The sequence below is a fragment of the Microtus oregoni genome, unplaced genomic scaffold (genome assembly GCF_018167655.1).
Source record: "Microtus oregoni isolate MIOR12 unplaced genomic scaffold, Mior012 000018F_ref0000195, whole genome shotgun sequence".
Lineage (NCBI taxonomy): Eukaryota > Metazoa > Chordata > Mammalia > Rodentia > Cricetidae > Microtus > Microtus oregoni.
In genome coordinates, this window is record NW_024543077.1 from 21,571,455 (window position 1) to 21,589,288 (window position 17,834).

The 17,834-nt window shown below is 40.3% G+C and overlaps 1 pseudogene; it reads right to left on the reverse strand.

The window, feature by feature from the left end:
• Nucleotides 1-16,948, reverse strand: part of LOC121458679 — a 50,836-nt pseudogene extending 33,888 nt beyond the window's left edge.
• Between the last annotated feature and the right edge of the window lie 886 nt (nt 16,949-17,834).

The following is a 17,834-nucleotide window of genomic DNA, read 5'->3' on the forward strand; positions in this document are numbered from 1 at the left end:
CATTAGTGCCTACTTCATTGTAATTTTGGTGAATACTTAAAACTAGCTGAGTCACAGAGCCTTGTGGACAGAACAGCTACTGGATTCAAAAGGCTGAGAAGCAAGCTATTGGATTCTTCAATTGCCATTGGTAAGCAGCTGTTCTTAAGGCACCTGAACAACAGCTTGTCAGACATTCTAATAAGCTTACTTTTTACGTCATGGTGAGATTTATTCTATCTGTCCTGTTCACGTAGAGAATCTTGAATACTGCAGTTGTATATTTTATTTACCTGACCAAGGAGGGAGATGTGCTGGCTAACAATAGTGCTCATAAAGACATTTTTTTCTAGCTCCATTATTCTCTATGTATTCAAATTTTCATGAACACTGCTCTTTTTATTACTATTCAGTTGCCTGGAGTTTGCTTCGAATTTAAGGAATAAAACCCATAAAGCAATGGAGCCATTATCCAGCTTTCTGATGGGGGAAAGACTAATCATCTTGATTGAGACATGGGTCCTGCTTTTCTCTTTCCTTTTGTGTAAAATCCCTGTGAAAACCATGTAAAAAGTACCTACAGTTCATCTGACCTCAGAATGAAGCCACAGAACAAATATTTCATTTTGTAATTTTAAAACTCTCTTTTGTTCTTAGTATTCCAGGCATCCTTACCTCTGTGGGACAGGAATTACTCCACCCACCTAGCACAGTGCACCGTACAAGTCACATAGTGTGCTGGAAGAAAAAGGGAAAGTTCCTAGGAGTGCAAGAAGATGACATTGAGCTGGGCGGTGGTGGCACACGCCTTTATCCCAGCACTTGGGGGGGGGTGGGGCAGAGGCAGGCGAATCTCGGTGAGTTTGAGACCAGCCTGGTCTACAAGAGCTAGTTCCAGGACAGGCTCCAAAAACACAGAGAAACCCTGTCTCGAAAAAAAAAAAAAAGATGACGTTGACTGCTTTTGTAGACAAAGGCAAGTGCTATTGAAATGCATATGGTCTCAGATCTCTGTTGGGGTAAATGGATTGGACAGGAACAAGTATTGTGTCTCTTTCAGCACACTATACCCCTATGGGCAGTGCTCTAGCCACTCAGGACTCACTAGCCAATCAGCATTCCAGATGACCTGCCAGTCAGAAGCAGTAGAGGTCTCTTAAGGGCAGCCGCCTTCAGGCCTGGCTTTGAAGAGGAGCTGGCGCCAGTGGATTCCTGTTTTGGGTGCAGTTGCTGTTGCAGAGAGACAATAATCCGAGAACTTTGGCAAAATGGAGAAGCATAACATGGTGAGTGAGGGAATGCTGCCCCCTGATGGGGAGGAGCAGAGGGCGAAGTCCGGAAGACACTATGGTGTTACCTCCATGGGTTTGGGTGGGAACCTGCTGTTATATTCCCAGTATTGTGAAGTCCCACATGGTCCCTGCTAACTCCTGAACCTAGGGGCAGGCCTCTGAATAACTTTGCTTTGTGACTTCATCTCCTTAGAGTATTGGGAGCAGTAAGCTCCAAAACTCCTTCCTAGTCAACTTCAACAGGGTTCATGCATTCATAGATACAAGTTGCCAAACTCAGAGAAGCCTCGTTTCCTCAGTATCTTCTCTATATTGACCACTTTGCATTTAAGCTTTAAATATAATCTGAATTAATATTTAAATTTGTGGAGGTTATCAAAGGCTTCTCACATGTTGTGTAGCTTTCGACTACTGTATCATAATGATGAATAGTAGAATTGGTGATACAATAGATTGACCAATGCTTAAAAAATAATTAAGTCCCATAAAGAAGAATTTATCAGAGGGAGAACTGCATCTAAAACACCCAAAACGTAAGTATATGCTAATTAGGGCTGGGAGAGATTAGAATGCCTGTTAGAATGATTGTTCACCAGGATTGTCCAGATATTTGACCCCAAACCATTTCAAAGAAGCCATCACTGATTTAAAGGTGGTGGTAGAGCACGCCTTTAATTCAAGCACTCTCGAGGCAGTGACAGGTGGATTTCTTTGAGTTCAAGGCCAGCCTGATCTCTCAAGAGTTCCAGAACAGGCTCCTCAGGTACTGAGAAACCCTATCTTGAAAAATCCCTGAGTGCTGGGATTAAAGTCGTGCACCACCACTGCCCAGCAAAGATGCTATTTTTCTTCAGAAGCTTACTCGGCATTGCATGTATCTTCTGCAACACCTCCCCACCCTATCATTTTTATCTTTTACTTGTCCAGTCCAGTCTTCCTCCTCCCTTGTGATCTTCACCTTAGAACCCTGTCAGTGAAGAATGACCTGCTGTAACAAGTCATGGGCATACTTGAGAAAATAGTCTGGGAATATTCTTGCCTAGATATTTAGACTGGCAAGTTGCCTGTTTCTATTTCAATTGTACAGAGTATAATCTGGATCATTATCCTAAGGGATACTTATGGATAACAGCATATATTGAATGCACAATCTATCTAACCTAGCTCCCCTTGAGCAATGGACAGATCAATGCATAACATCATTAAAGAGACTTTTCTTTATTAGTCTTCTAAGTCTGTGATGTGAATTCTCAGTGGGAAGACATATTAATTCTTGAAGAGATGCATTTCCATCCTGATAGAAATATTTTGCTGAGGCAACTTCTGTTACGTTGACTCAGTTGGCCTTGTTCCCTGTCTGTTGCTTTCCTGGACAGTGACCTTGAGTGTCCTCTATATTACACCATCAAAGTTCTTTTTTTGTTGTTGTTTGTTTGTTTGATTTTTGAGACAGGGTTTCTCTGTGGCTTTGGAGCCTGTTCTGTAACTCACGCTGGTAGACCATGCTGGCCTCGAACTCACAGAGATCCACCTGCCTCTGCCTCCCGAGTGCTGGGATTAAAGGCGTGCACCACCACCGTCTGGCTCACCATCAAAGTTCTTAAATAAGTGTACCAATTCACAGTTCTAAAATTATGTATTTGCCGGTCAGTGGTGGTGCATGCCTTTAAAGCAAGCACTCGGAAGGCAGAGGCAGGCAGATCTCTGTGAGACTGAAGCCAGTGTAGTCTACAACAGCTAGTTCCCGGACAGGCACCAAAGTTACAAAGATACCCTGTCTCAAACAAAACCAATAAAATAAAATAAAGCATTTGAACCATGTAGTTGACTGTGCAATGCAGTCACAGGAAAAGGGTTTGCATATGGAGCTTTTATTCTCTCCTCAGACCACAATAGGAAAAATAGATTATTGTGTGCACTGCAAGGGGCACAATGTAGGCAATCAGCCGTTGGAGACATCACTATGGAAAAGGGCCTGATTGAGGTGGCAGGAGAGGTTTGTAATTGCCCAGCATGTGTAAATTAATGTCATGTGAATGAACACAGACCAGATTGTGTGGGTGTCCACATTAGGAAGGTTATCTTGAGTCAAGTAACATTGAATTTACAATTATACAATTATCCTGCAGATATGATTGATCTTTGTTTATTGATATTTACTGAGCTCTACAATTCTCTTTGCTTCACTCCCTGCCTCTCCACTCCCCCATTCAACCCTCTCCCAAGATCCCCATGTGCCCAATTTACTCAGGAGATCTTGTCTTTTTATACTTTTTACTTCCCATATAGATTAGATGTATGTAAGTCTCTCTTAGCATCCTCATTTTTGTCTAAGATCTGGGATTGTGGTTTGTAGGCTGGCTTTCATTGCTTTATGCTTAAAAACCACCTATAAGTTAGTACATGTGATAATTGTCTTTCTGTGTCTGGATTACCTCACTTAAAATAATGTTTTCTAGCTCCATCCTTTTTCCTGAAAAATTTAAGATATCGTTATTTTTTTTCTGCTGTGTAGCACTCCATTGTGTAAATGTACCACATTTTTCTTATCCATTCTTCTATGGAGGGGCATTTAGGTTGTTTCCACATTCTGGGTGTGACAAAAAAAGCTGCTATGAAGATAGTTGAGCACATGTCCTTGTGGTACGATTGAGCATCCTTTGGTTACATACCCAAAAGTGGTATTACTGGGTCTTGAGAAAGCTTGTTTCCTAATTTTCTGAGAAATTTCCACACTGACAACCAAAGGGACTGTATCAGCTTGCATTCCTACACTGATTCTTTAAAATTCTGTTCTTTTGATAATCCAATTTAAAAGTTTTCATTTTCTCACTGTAATGCAGACTTGGATTCCATCACCAATTGTAGGAAACATGGTAAGTGATCCTAACAGACATAATTTTCTTTATCACAAGAGAATGAGATGCTTTCAGTAATCAAATCTATTTTCTCTAAAGGAAAAACATCAGAAGACTTCAAGTGAATATTGTAAATTTTGGTGAAAGAGCCCTTCTCACCGAACCCATTTTCTATTATTGGTAAAGGAGAGAACAGGAGTGTACAGGGTGCGTGATGGCCAATGATTTCTAATGAATTGATTTTGAATAGAAACTTCTTGTTCTTCTTTAAGAAACAATAATATGTGTGTGTGTGTGTGTGTGTGTGTGTGTGTGTAGATTTGTGTTTGTCAATGGTGTCATCTATATTATTGATTTTGTGAACCATAATTTAATTATATCATTCATTGTTTGCAAAATTGATGGACCTTCTCCAGTTTGTACTCAGAATATTTTTTTTTTTTTGATTTTTCGAGACAGGGTTTCTCCGTAGCTTTTGGTTCCTGTCCTGGAACTAGCTCTTGTAGACCAGGCTGGCCTCGAACTCACAGAGATCCACCTGCCTCTGCCTCCCGAGTGCTGGGATTAAAGGCGTGCGCCACCACCGCCCAGCTCAGAATATTTTTTATATTCTTTGGTGATAAACATTTTTAGTTTTCTCTTCTTGATCTCAGATGCTTGCTTCTAATTATTTAATTTTATTTTTTCATTTATATTTTAACAATAAAGCTTGCTTGAAGATCATAAAGTAAACAGATTCCATGGCCCGCCTTACACCCCAGGCAATACTGACACACACCTTTAATCCCAGTAGTCACACTAGTTTGTTGTAGAGTCAATGCTGGTGTCTAATATCTTTAATCCTATCACTAAGGAACTGCAGATAGAAAGTGGCATGCCTGGGCAGAGAGAGGAATATAAGGTGGTACGAGAGAGGAGCTGAGGATTGAGTGTTTTGTAGAAACAGCATTCACTCTGAGGACTTACAGAGACAGGATACCCCATTTGGTGAGTCTAACAACATTTATCTAGAGCTTCCCTTGGAGGGAATGCTGAGGCTAAGGAAAAGTTAGATTAAGAGAAATGAAGACAGAAACATAGGTTAGACTGAGAGGATGAAAGGTCAATAGAAAGCAGCCTGAGTTTATTTCTCAGCCAGCATATATACTAAACACAGTCAAAAGGCAGATCAAAAAGCAGTACAGTCAGCTCCCCACCTCCCTGCACTGTGCTTGGAGGCAGCTCAAACCTGTGCATTATCTGATCCAGCTAAGCAGCTTCTAATCACTAACAAGGAGTGCCCCTGGCTGGCCTCCAAGCCCAAATCTTAATAGAAAAAATATGCTCTTTTAGCTGAGAAAAATGCTTTTTCTGTTGAGAAACAGAGATGTTACTCATCGCCCACGAGTTACTGTAAGAACAGCAGGCATGCTTGAACTCAAATGGAATTTTTTTTAAAGATTTATTTTTTATGTAAACAGTGTTCTGGCTGCATGTAACCTGCATGCCAAAAGTGCACCAGATCTCACTACAGATGGTTGTGAGCCACCATGTGGTTGCTGGGAACCGAACTCAGGACCTCTGGAAAAGCAGCCAGTGCTATCAACCCCTGAGCCATCTCTCCAGCCCCTCAAATGGAATCTTTAAGTCTGAAATGACTCCAGATGGAAACTGAGTCACACGTGGGCTCCCACATTGGACTGTGAATTTCATAAAGTTAAGAACTAGTGGCTGGATGCTGTGCTTCTCTAATCTTTCAGCCTTCAGCCCTACTATCTGACTACAGGATTTATGAATAAGATCAATTTGTACTACGTCTAAAATCTAATTTTAAGAAAGGCTTCTTCTTAATTCCTCTTCATGATTTTTGGTCTAAATTTTTGTCAAGTAACTTAAAATTAAGATTTTGAATTATGTATATAAATAAAAAAAACTATGCTCCTTTAACCTCTTTTAGCTTTACTACATACAGCCATACAGCACTTAAAAGGTTTTCTACAGTAAACCATGATCATTCTTAGCAGTGACCATTAAAATCTTAAACAAGGGCTAAGGGCCCCACACCATTGATTCCTCCTAGAGTGTGGTAATGCCACTAAACTGACTACCCTCCTCCAAAGGTCAGCTTTGGGCTATAAATTATTCAGGACAGTTCCAAGATTACTATCTAAGATGGTCCTCATGCACTACACTAGCCAGGACATGAGACAATTCCACCACTTTCCCATTACACAAAGACTGGACAATTCTCCCATGAATTGAAATTATCCTAGGTTTATTTCAGGGTCTCTTATAGATGCCATTGCCCACAAACAACCAAAAATAATTTTTGAAACATGGTGCCCATATTTCCAAGAGTTTGGGTAAGCAGTTTGGACATGCATTAGGTCATGATTCATGTGTTCATTGAGATGGAGGTGGTAACAAGATACTATGGGTAATGGTAAAAAATATAAACAAAGGAGATTATATTCAGTTGTTTTGAAAAGAAAAAGGGAAGATGTATAAATTATAGGATAAATGATAGATTACTAAATTGACTTTAAATAAAAACAACTATTTTTATTAAATATTTTACATTAGTATGGCTTTTGTATATTAATACATATTTGAGATTATTTTTGTTATATTATAGATGTTTCTAATCTTAACATATTTGTGTATACTCATGCAAATTCACGGTTATTTTTGATAAAACATACTGTAAATACATTTCTAACTCTTTTTTTTTTGCATTTCTCAGTTTTCATTTTTACTGATTTCAATCACAACCCATGGGGTAGTCCTTTGCATGTTTGTGACAGGTTTTCTCCATTCAGTTAGCTCTCTCTGGGAGAGCACTCACAGAAAATTCCTGAGACATGTCTTATGAAATGCGCTAGGCATTTGTTCATTTAATCAAGCTGACAATGGAAAGTAACCATAGCAAGCGTATCTGTTATCAACTTGATAAACAAATACTTTATTCCAAAAGATAACATTGCACTCATTACATAAAAATGCCTTCAGTTTGTCTCCAATATTCCCAAAGTCTTAACATTCTAACATTGCTCAAATGTCTAAGGTCAGTGTTTCAACTGAGACTTAGGCAGTTTCTTGACAGTGAGGCCTGTAAGATCAAAAACAAAGAAAGGAAGACCACCATACTGCATACTTCAAGTATATAACAGCACAGTGTAACCATCCCCAGAAGGAAGGAATAGAAGATCAAAGAAATACTGGGCCACAGTCAGGCAGAATCCCAGCCGACTCAACACCAAATGCCCGGATGTGGCACCTGGGCCTGTGATATTCTCTTCTGTGTTCCACTAGCCTTGGCTGTTCCCACAAGCACTTTCTTCAATGCTGCGTCTTCTCTCTTGACTATGTGGATTGCTCCCCTCACAACATGGTTACTCTCCATTAAGTCTTTTCTCTTTAGGAAAAACAGTTCTCATGAGCACAACAAATAATGTGTCATATTAATAACTTGAGCACTAATCCCATCAAGTTGACAATTGAAATTATCCATCACACAATAATATATATACATATATAATTATATAAATTTAGTTATTTTTGCACTAACTGTAATTTATCTCCTTTTTTTTATTGAGAAAAGGAGAAAAAAAAACAAGTTTCCACCTCCTCCCAGCCTCCCATTTCCCTCCCCCTCCTCCCCCCCTACGCCCCCTCCTCCCACCCTTCTCCCCCTCCCCCCACTCCTTTGCCCCTCCCTCTCCAGTCCAAAGAGCAGTCAGGGTACCCTGCCCTGTGGTAAGTCCTAGGTCCTCCCACCTCCGTCCATATCTAGGAAGGTGAACATCCAAACTGGCTGGGCTCCCACAAAGCCATCACATTACGTAGGATCAAACCCCCGTGCCATTGTCCTTTGCGTCTCATCAGCCCTCATTGTTCGCCATGTTCAGAGAGTCCAGTTTTATCCCATGCTTTTTCAGTCACAGTCCAGCCGGTCTTGGTGAGCTCTCAATAGATCAGCTCCACTGTCTCAGTGGGTGGGTGCATCCCTCGTGGTCCCGACTTCTTTGCTCATGTTCTCCCTCCTTCTGCTCCTCATTGTGACTTTGGGAGCTCAGTCCAGTGCTCCAGTGTGGGTCTCTGTCTCTATCTCCATCCATCACCAGATGAAGGTTCTATGATGATATGCAATTTACAATTTAACAACAACACTAACCACAAAAAGCCTAAAAACCCATGGAAATTGAACAGTGCTCTATTAAACTACCCCTGTGTCAAGGAGAAAATAAAGACATACTATAAAAAAGCTGTTCTCCACAAAACTGGAAAGGTTAAACACATTTAAACAAGGTTAGTCAGCAAAATAAAATCAACCCAATGACAGCAGGCAACTTATCCATTTGTTTTTGACCAACTTTTATGAGACCTGATTTTGAAAATCGGGAGTTCCTGTCTACCACTATAATCCATCAATCTGTCATTGAAACATTCCTTCAACAGTGTCAGTTTTTCTTTTCCAATGGAGGAATTGTAGAAACTAAGAACATTTTGGCTCTTCCTTCACCCACAAATCCAGGACTTGGTGGAGTCAATGATAACACTTCATTGCCACCACAGTTGGAACCGCAGCTCATTCACCCACAATTGCTAATAGGTCCTCTTGATATTATATAAACAGAACACGATTGCAAATGGCCTGAAATTGGACAAAAGCAAATCTAGACATGCACATTTCAGGGTTTAGTAATATATTTCATGTTTCATACAGATAAGCTACATTCAAATTGATGAGACATTTTCTCTTTGAACTATGTTGTATTCCCATACCTTGCAAACTTAAAATGTGGTAAGCATGACTGGAGAGGCTTAATTTTTATAAACAAATAATAGTTATAAAAATGCAAAGCTGCTGCTGCATGCACCCTGATTGCAATGAGTATATCATTCCTGTGGTGATTTCTGTCACATTATATTGTGAATAAAATTGTTCTATAGAAATTAAATGATTTAAAACTTATATATGAAATGTTTAATGCTTTCAGCCTGCTTTATGGCTGGTTTTGTTATTTGATGTGCTAATTTTTGAACTTAATTCACATTCAAGCAGCCTGTATAGATAACTAAAGCAGAGTTAAGTATTTTATAATTTCAGGCTGCTATGCCATGCTTGGGATATTGTTGGAAAGAAAGGAAAAAAAATAAGTAACATATTTCATATTTCTGCACCTTCATCTTCTAAGTAAATCTTTGGATGATTTCATGAAGAGTGAATGTTTCATATACTCAAATACCAAGGACACACTTGTGGTTAAAGTGAGCTGATAATGTGGTGTAAAGGGTGGTTGTCCCCAACTCATTTCTTTATGATCTCTAATGAAAAATACATTTTGTGGGGGCTGGAGAGATGGCTCAGCAGTTAAGAGCACTGACTGCTCTTCCCGAGGACCCAGGTTCAATTCCCAGCACCCACATGGCAGTCCACAACTGTCTGAAAATCCAGTTCCAGCGATCTGATCACCCTTACACCAATGCACATAAAATAAAGTTAAATAAACCATAGAAAATTAAAAAAAAGAAAAATACATTTTGTATACAGTTAATTCTGTAAACAGATGCATGTTCATAAGATCTATGATGTCTTATAATCTTAATCTAAAATATTTTAGATATTTTTAACTTTTTCCTCTTGGGAAATACATTTAGTATAGTGTAGAAAAATACTTCATGACATTTTTTTTCATATAATGTTATATAACTTTTCATACATAAACATGAAATTTGATGTAGAAAATATTTTAAATGAAACATTTTATCTAGGACTTCAATTTAATTTGTTTCTTGAATCTATTTCTATGTGGCATTGAAAATATATTCCAAAAATTCCATTGCTAATACAGCAATAAAAAGAATTTCAGTACTGACAAACTTCTTGGAGTATGTATATATACAATTACAAACTTGTATTCCTACTCTTTCTGTGATATGTTGTTTTACAGTCAAGAATGGCTTTTGTGAAATTTTTTAAACCAGTTTTCCCCTTTGATGTTGGTACCAGAGTTGCTATAAATGACTGCTGCTTTAGGGGTTAAATATTTTGTTAGTGGAGATACAAGCAATACACTAAATGATAATAAAACTTTCTGACTGGATAATAGGTAAATATAGTTGGGCTATATTCAAAATTATTTTAATACACTAATTATATCATGTCGATTGCCTTTGGGTGGGTTACTCAATCTAGGGTTAGTAACCCACCCGGCAGTCAGTTATTCCAGGGTCACGGAGAGGCACTACCTGGAAGATATGAGCTAGGAAAGCGGAAGGAGGCTAAGCGAGAGTTCTTGTCAAAGCCTCCATTTATTAGAGACGGGGTACAACTTTTATAGGGTAAAGAGTTGGGGGATGGGCACAGGGGCCTGGGCTCTTGCCGCGTGGTTCATGTTGGTCACATGGTCCGAGTTGGTCACGTAGGCAGGAGGTTGTCTTAGGTCAGGTCACTGTAGGCCAAGAAGTCACGAGTTGACACACCTAGCTCCCTAGATAGTTTGGAATGTGGGGTGGGTTCCGCTAACAGATAGCTCTCCATAAACAGCCAATTTGGGTGTGGGGTAGGCTCTGTCAATAGAAGGATTCCTAACACAATTAAGGGTGTGGGGGTCTCTGCAGACTCCCCAGGGTGATGGTTCCTGTAATGATTTTAGAAGGAAATTGGCTCCTAACAATATCATTTCTTTTAATGGGAAAAGGAAAATGGTTTGTTTTTTATGCTGGGTCATGTTTTGTGTAGTAAAGAAAAAATTCTTTAGTCAATATTGTAATCTTTGTATTTCAATGTTAAGATTTCCTTGTTTGTATTATACTAAATCAATGATTTTGAGAAAAAAAGAAATCAACAATTTTCTGAATAGGTATCACATACCATAATTAGATCAAGACCAGGTGAATAATTTAGATCAACCTATAACCTGCAAGGAAAGAGAAGTCATTCCAACCAAAAAAAGTCCAAGGCCAGAGAGTGTCAGTGCAGAATTCCATCAGAACTAAGACCCAATAGCAATACTCCTCAAAGGGTTCCACATAATAGAAACAGAAGGAACATTGCCAGACCCCTTTTATGGTGCTACAGTTACCCCTATACCAAAACTATGCAAAGATTCAACCAAGAGAGAATTATAGACCCATCTCACTGATGAACATACATTCAAAAAATACTCAATAAAATACTAGGAAAGGAAATCCAAAAACACACCAAAAAATCATCTACCATGATGAAGTCAGCTTCATCTCAGAGATACAAGAATGGTTCAACATACAAAAATCTATTAAGAATCCTGCCCTCTTTAAGTTCTTTCCTGACATCCTTAAGTAGTGAATGACAATATGACAATATAAGCCAAATTAATCCTGTTCTCCCACTAGAACTCCTGATTGCTAAGGCTTCCCAGAATCCCTCATTGGCTAGGGCCACCCAGCTGGGACTCACAATATTAGCAGCTTCTCTACTGGAGGATCAGAGACCAAATGACTCAGACAGTACAATCCAACCAGTTCTGCCCTCCCAGCCCAGCAGACAGGGCCCCTGTTTAAAAAGATTGTATTTAGTATACATTATTCCACTACCCTAGAGCACATCCTGTTCCACATCCAAAGTACAGGATCCTTTGTTGCACATTCCATTGCACACTCACTTTACAGTGCATCCATCCCATTGCATCAGAAGTGGGAAATCCTGCAGACTAACACAGGCCACATTCATAAAGTAACTCCTGTTACTGTGTAACTGTGGTTACTTTGTAACTGTTGCTAAAGAAAAACATACCATGAATTAGAAAACAATCCAGGCATATTTGGGTTTGAAGGCAACCAGGAAAATGTAAGTATAATGTGGATTTCATCTCTAAAATTATTTTGAAAACTTGAAATAGACTTTATGGCCATGTGCTCCAGAGACTAGGGATTTGTATTAGAGCACATTAAAGATTTCTCATACATTTTCTCAAAAGATGAACATCTTAATGCAGAAATATAACAGTCCTGTTAAGCAGGGCCACAACCTTTTACCCAGATTTTGTATTTTAGCTGAGCTACTGTAAATATAGCAATGTGGTTTAAAGATAATGTCAGTTTCTTTCCCAGATTCTTGATTGCCTTGGTCTGTGGACTGAAAACAATTGTCAATCTGAACATTCATGAAATATCTACAATTGACTACCTGATTCCACATAGCTAATCTCAACTACTGTTGACGGAAGAAAGCTTTCACCCTCAGTACAACTTCTCCCTTTGTGCCCTGTGTCTCCAGCAGCTTCAAAATTGGTCAATGAGCTCACCTCTTGCACAGGTTCCTTTTCTTCTAAGTCCCCATAAAAACTAGAAAGATTAGCAGACACTCAGTAACTACTCTACATTTCTTCTTCATTGACAAGTCAAGGCCAAGCCTATAAGAAGTTGCAGGACTGTTTTCCCAGCACTGGGGAGCAGAGGAAAGATTAGGTGTTCAAAATGATTCTCAATTATGTAGTATGAGGCAAGCCTAAACTAGAGGAGACATTGTTCTCCACAGAAATCAATAATTAACATCACTTGAGAGACATAAAATGCAACTATTAATAACTTTGAAACATTGGAGAACAGAAATAGAGACAAGTGCAGCAATACACTTAATGAAAACATCTGAAAATAATACCAATAAGAGCCGGGCGATGGTGGCGCATGCCTTTAATCCCAGCACTCGGGAGGCAGAGGCAGGCGGATCTCTGTGAGTTCAAGACCAGCCTGGTCTACAGAGCTAGTTCCAGGACAGGCTCCAAAGCCACAGAGAAACCCTGTCTCGAAAAACCAAAAAAAAATACCAATAAGAGATTTTAAAATGATAAAAATATTGCACTCTTGAGATTAAATAAAACTTTCTATATTGACTTTGAAACAGAGTTGGCCTTTGTATAGGAGAGGGAATGTCATTAATAAGAGATAGATTAATGGTTTCTATATACATATGTTGGCTACTGAGATCTGTAACCTGACACATAAAGTTAGTTAATGGCCTGTTTCTCAAATCTCTAAGCAGACAAAACTGTGTCAAGCAAGATCAACCATGTCTGCATAGAATTGTTGCCTAATTGCCTTTCCTGGAACTAGCTCCTGGAGACCAGGCTGGCCTTGAATTTACAGCCAGCCTTTGCCTCCCTAGTGCTGGGATTAAAGGCCTGTGCCACCTCTGCCCAGCCAGGAACATCTTCATAATGGTGGCTCTAATAGTTGATTGCCTCCACTGTTTCCCCTGCAGTGTACACAATAAACTATTCATCCTATTGTGGTCTGAAGACATAAGGAATGCTCCATATGCACCATATGCAAATCCTTTCCCTGCAACTGCAATGCACAGTCAACTACATGACACAAATGCATAATTTTAAAACTGTGAGGTTTTTTTTTTTTTTTTAGGAATTTTGTGTTTTTTTTTTCTTTTTTGGATTTTTCAAGACAGGGTTTCTCCATAGCTTTTGGTTTTGAAAGTCTAATGTACAGGACAGCAAGGTCATTGCCCTGGACAGCAGCAGACCTAGGGCACCTGAGTCAACATAAGAGAACTTCTCTCGGGGGCTGGAGAGATGGCTCAGTGGTTAAGAGCATTGCCTGCTCTTCCAAAGGTCCTGAGTTCAATTCCCGGAAACCACATGGTGGCTCACAACCATCTGGAATGAGGTCTGGTGCCCTCTTCTGGCCTACAGACATACACACAGACAGAATATTGTATACATAATAAATAAAAAAAAAGAGAACTTCTCTCAGAAACTATTTTCTAACAGGATGGAAATGCAGCTGTTCTAGAACTAATATCCCTTTCCATTGAGAAATAACTTTACACACTAGGAGATTAATAAAGAAAAACCTCTTTAATGATGGTAGACATCAATCTCTAGCTAACGCTCAAAGAGGTGCCAGCTAGACAGATTCCACATTTGCAGTTCACCTTAAGTGTCCTTTAGGTTCAGGCTCTGGGTTACACTTTGAACAATTGAAATAGAAACAGGCAACTTGCCAGGCTAGACATTTAGGCAGATAGGAGAGTTACAGAGCAAAGATATTATCAAGGTAATTTCTTCATTAAACTGGTAACCATAATCAGCAGGTGATTCCTTCAGTGACAGGGTCCTGAGGTGAAGGTCACAGGGATGAGAAGGATAGGAAAACCAAATTGTAAAAAAGATAAAAAGCTAGGGTGGGGAGGTCTTGCAGATGCCTAGAAAGCTTCCTAGGAAAAATTGCATTTTTCTGGGCATTGGTGGCACACACCCTTGCTGGGCCAAGTAATCTCTGTGAGTTCAAGGATAGCCTCTTCTACCCAGTGAGTTCCAGAATAGTCTGGACACTCCTACAGAGAAACCTTGTCTCAAAAGAATTTTAAAATGGAGAATAGCATCTTGTATTGAAAGACCCCCACAGTATAGACAAACAGCTAAGCAGCAGCAATGCCAGGCTTAAACTTTGGAGCAACACAAGTAACATTAGAGCAGGGAAGTTCAACTTGAGAACAAGGGCGGAGAAGCCAGGCAAGATATCTGCGGTCAGCCGGTCAGCCATCTGGCCCCAAGCGATAAGGAACCCACAGCTGGCCTGCTCTAATGAGAACCTCCCGTTTGCTTAAGGAAACAGGATGCCTATAGTCAGCACATGTGCCCAACTTAGAATATCAGTAATTCACAGAAGAGACAACTCCCCCTATGAAAGATCCCAGCTTGGCTGCTGTAACGTCATTTCACAAAGCTTTTGATGAACGACTGTAAGTGCAGAGTAAGGTCAGGGTCCCTGGCTGCAAAACAGGATATTTATATCCATAGATTCGGGCAGGACATCAATTAACAGGATATCTGTTCCCATACATCTGTGCTGGGAGAGGAAAAACCACCTGTGCCCCTTGCCCCATTCCAACTGACCACTAACGATGCATTTGCTTCTGTAATCTGCTTCTGCTGCCCTCTTTCCTATAAAAAGACCTTCCCCCAGTCTGCAGGCGCGCTTTGTCTTTCGAGAGACTAAGTCGCCCCAGGTACCTGTGTACTGAATAAAGCCTCTTGCTATTTGCATCCGAAGAGTGATCTCGCTGTTCCTTGGGATTGTCTCCTTAGCCTGAAAGACTGCCCACCACTGGGGTCTTTCAGTATACTTCCAAGGGAGAAATGAAAGAAATTAGAGAATTATAAGTACAAATTATCACATGAATTTAGGAGGAGGCTACTCAAACAAATCTATACAATGGGAACACAGGGTATCTCAAGAACTTTACTACGAGCAGAGTGGCCATGGGACTGATAACTATAGCTCCATATGGTGGGAAGAGTTAGGTTCTTAGAATCTTTTTTTTTTTTTTTTTGGATTTTTCGAGACAGGGTTTCTCTGTAGCTTTCGGTTCCTGTCCTGAAACTAGCTCTTGTAGACCAGGCTGGCCTCAAACTCACAGAGATCTGCCTTGTCTCTGCCTCCCAAGTGAGGTTCTTAGAATCTGAAGCCACCCCTCCACAAAGGCTTTGGCACCAGAACATTACCAGCTCCCCTAAGCATATTCCTGGTTTTAGAAAAGGAGCTGTGTTTTATTATCAGTAGATCAGATACTTAGGGAAACTCACAAGGCTAAGGCCCCGGGCTATTACTAGGTCTGCCAGGATTGTTCCTCCTTCCTCAAGGGGACATAAAAGAAAACCCTTGATTGTTCAGGTTACTCCTCCACACAACAATGTTTTGCATTTCATTTATATGTCACCTGGTGTCATATTGCCCATCTGGAAGAACTGTGCTTTTCTCAAATAGAAAACTGGAACTTTACATCACACCAGGCTTTAAAATAGCTTAGGAACCTGTCATGCCTCCTTTAAAAGCTTGTTAGAGGTTGTTTTTTGATATGGGGATGTGCCTTGTGTCTGGTTTTAAGTCAGTGGTGGCTTCTTTGTAATTTTTTGGAGCCAAATATCTGGACAATCCGATTGAACAATGTGTACCCTAGCATCCTAATCTCTAGTAGCCCTGATTAAAATACATTTAACTTTTGGGTGATTTAGAGGCAGTCCTCCCTCAGCTAATTCTACTTTGTGAGACTGAACTATTTCCAAGGCATTGGAAAATCCTTTATATCAGCAACTCAACTCTTCTATGTTGCAGCTTAGAAGTGCAGTGCTACCCAACAGGTGAGATGCCTTGATACCGTCCACAAGTTAAACACAAATGGAGATTGTATGTAAAGGTTAAATGCAAAGTGCTCAATTTCAAGAAGATACTGGAGAAACTAGGCCTCTCTGAGTATGGCATATTGAAGTTGACAAGAAAGATGTTTGTACACACAGCACCCTGCTCCCAATTCTCTAAGCGGATTAAACCCACAGCACAAAGTTATTCAGAGGCCTGTTCCTTAAATCTAGGAATTAACAAAGACCACATGGGACTTTACAACACAGGGAATATGGCAGCAGGTTCCCACACTGATCCCAGGAGGATGCACCATGCCATCTCCTGCACCTCACCCTCTGCTCCTCCCCATCTGGAGACAGCATTCCACCCCCCCCCACCCCCCCCCACGCCCCCCACCCCACCCCCCCCACCCCCCCCCCCCCCCCCCCCCGCTCACCATGTTATTGTTTCCCAGCTCGCCAAAGCTCTCAGGTCATCAACTTCTTCCAGCAGCAGCAATTTCACTGCAGCACATGAAACCACTGGGAACAGCTCCTCGGCAAAGCCAAGTCTGAACGTGGCTGCCCGGAAGAACCCTGCACTGCCTATGACTGGCAGGTCACCTGGAGGGTCTGATTGGCTCGTGCAGTCTGAGTGACAAGGACACTGTCCACAGGGCTGTAGCGTGCTTAAAGACTCTGCAGAGTGATTCCTGACCATTTCTCCCACCCCATTCAAAGATCGTTTCTACATAGGCCAAGGTAAGCATTTCAATAGCACTTGTCCTAGGCTACAAAAGCAGACAATGTCACAATCCTGCACTCCACAGGAACTTTCCCTTTTTCCTCCAGGACCCAGTGTGGCTAGCTGGCTTGTACTGTGCACTGTGCTTATCTAGGTGGGTGTAGTGATTTCCTGTCCCAGAGGGAAAAAGATGTTCAGAATATTAACAGCTAAGAGAATTTTAAGGTAACAAAAAAAGATAATTGTCATGGTGTTAAAAGTGTGCACTGCCACCAAGCAGTTAAAGATGGTCATATCATCTCAAATTCTACAGATTAATGGAGGTTTTTCCCATTTCAAAATCGTTAAGTAAAATCTCTCTCAGGTATAATCAATTCCCTGATAGAGTGCATGGCGTCACTTATGTATACTAATATATCATCTGTGAATAGCAAAAGCTTGATTTCTTCCTTTCCAGTTTGATTTCCCATGATCTTCTTTTGTTTTCTCTTTGCTCTAGCTAGAGCTTCAAGGACTAAGTTTACTAGGTATGGTGAGAGAGGACAGTCTTGTATTGTTCCTTATCTTAGTGGGCTCATTTTGAGTTTGTCCCCATTTTTTTAACGTTTGCTGTAGGCTTTCTGTCCATTCCTTTCATTATGTTAAGATACCTTTCTTGTATCCCTGATCTCTCCAAGACCTTTATCATGAAGGGGTGTTGAACTTTGTCAAATGCTTCTCAGCATTTAATGAGATGATTATATTTTTTCTTCCAATTTATTTATATGGTGGATTACATTGACAGACTTTCATATGTTAAACTATTCTGCATCTCTAGGATGAAGCCAATTTCATCATGGTGAATAATTTTTTTGGTGTATTC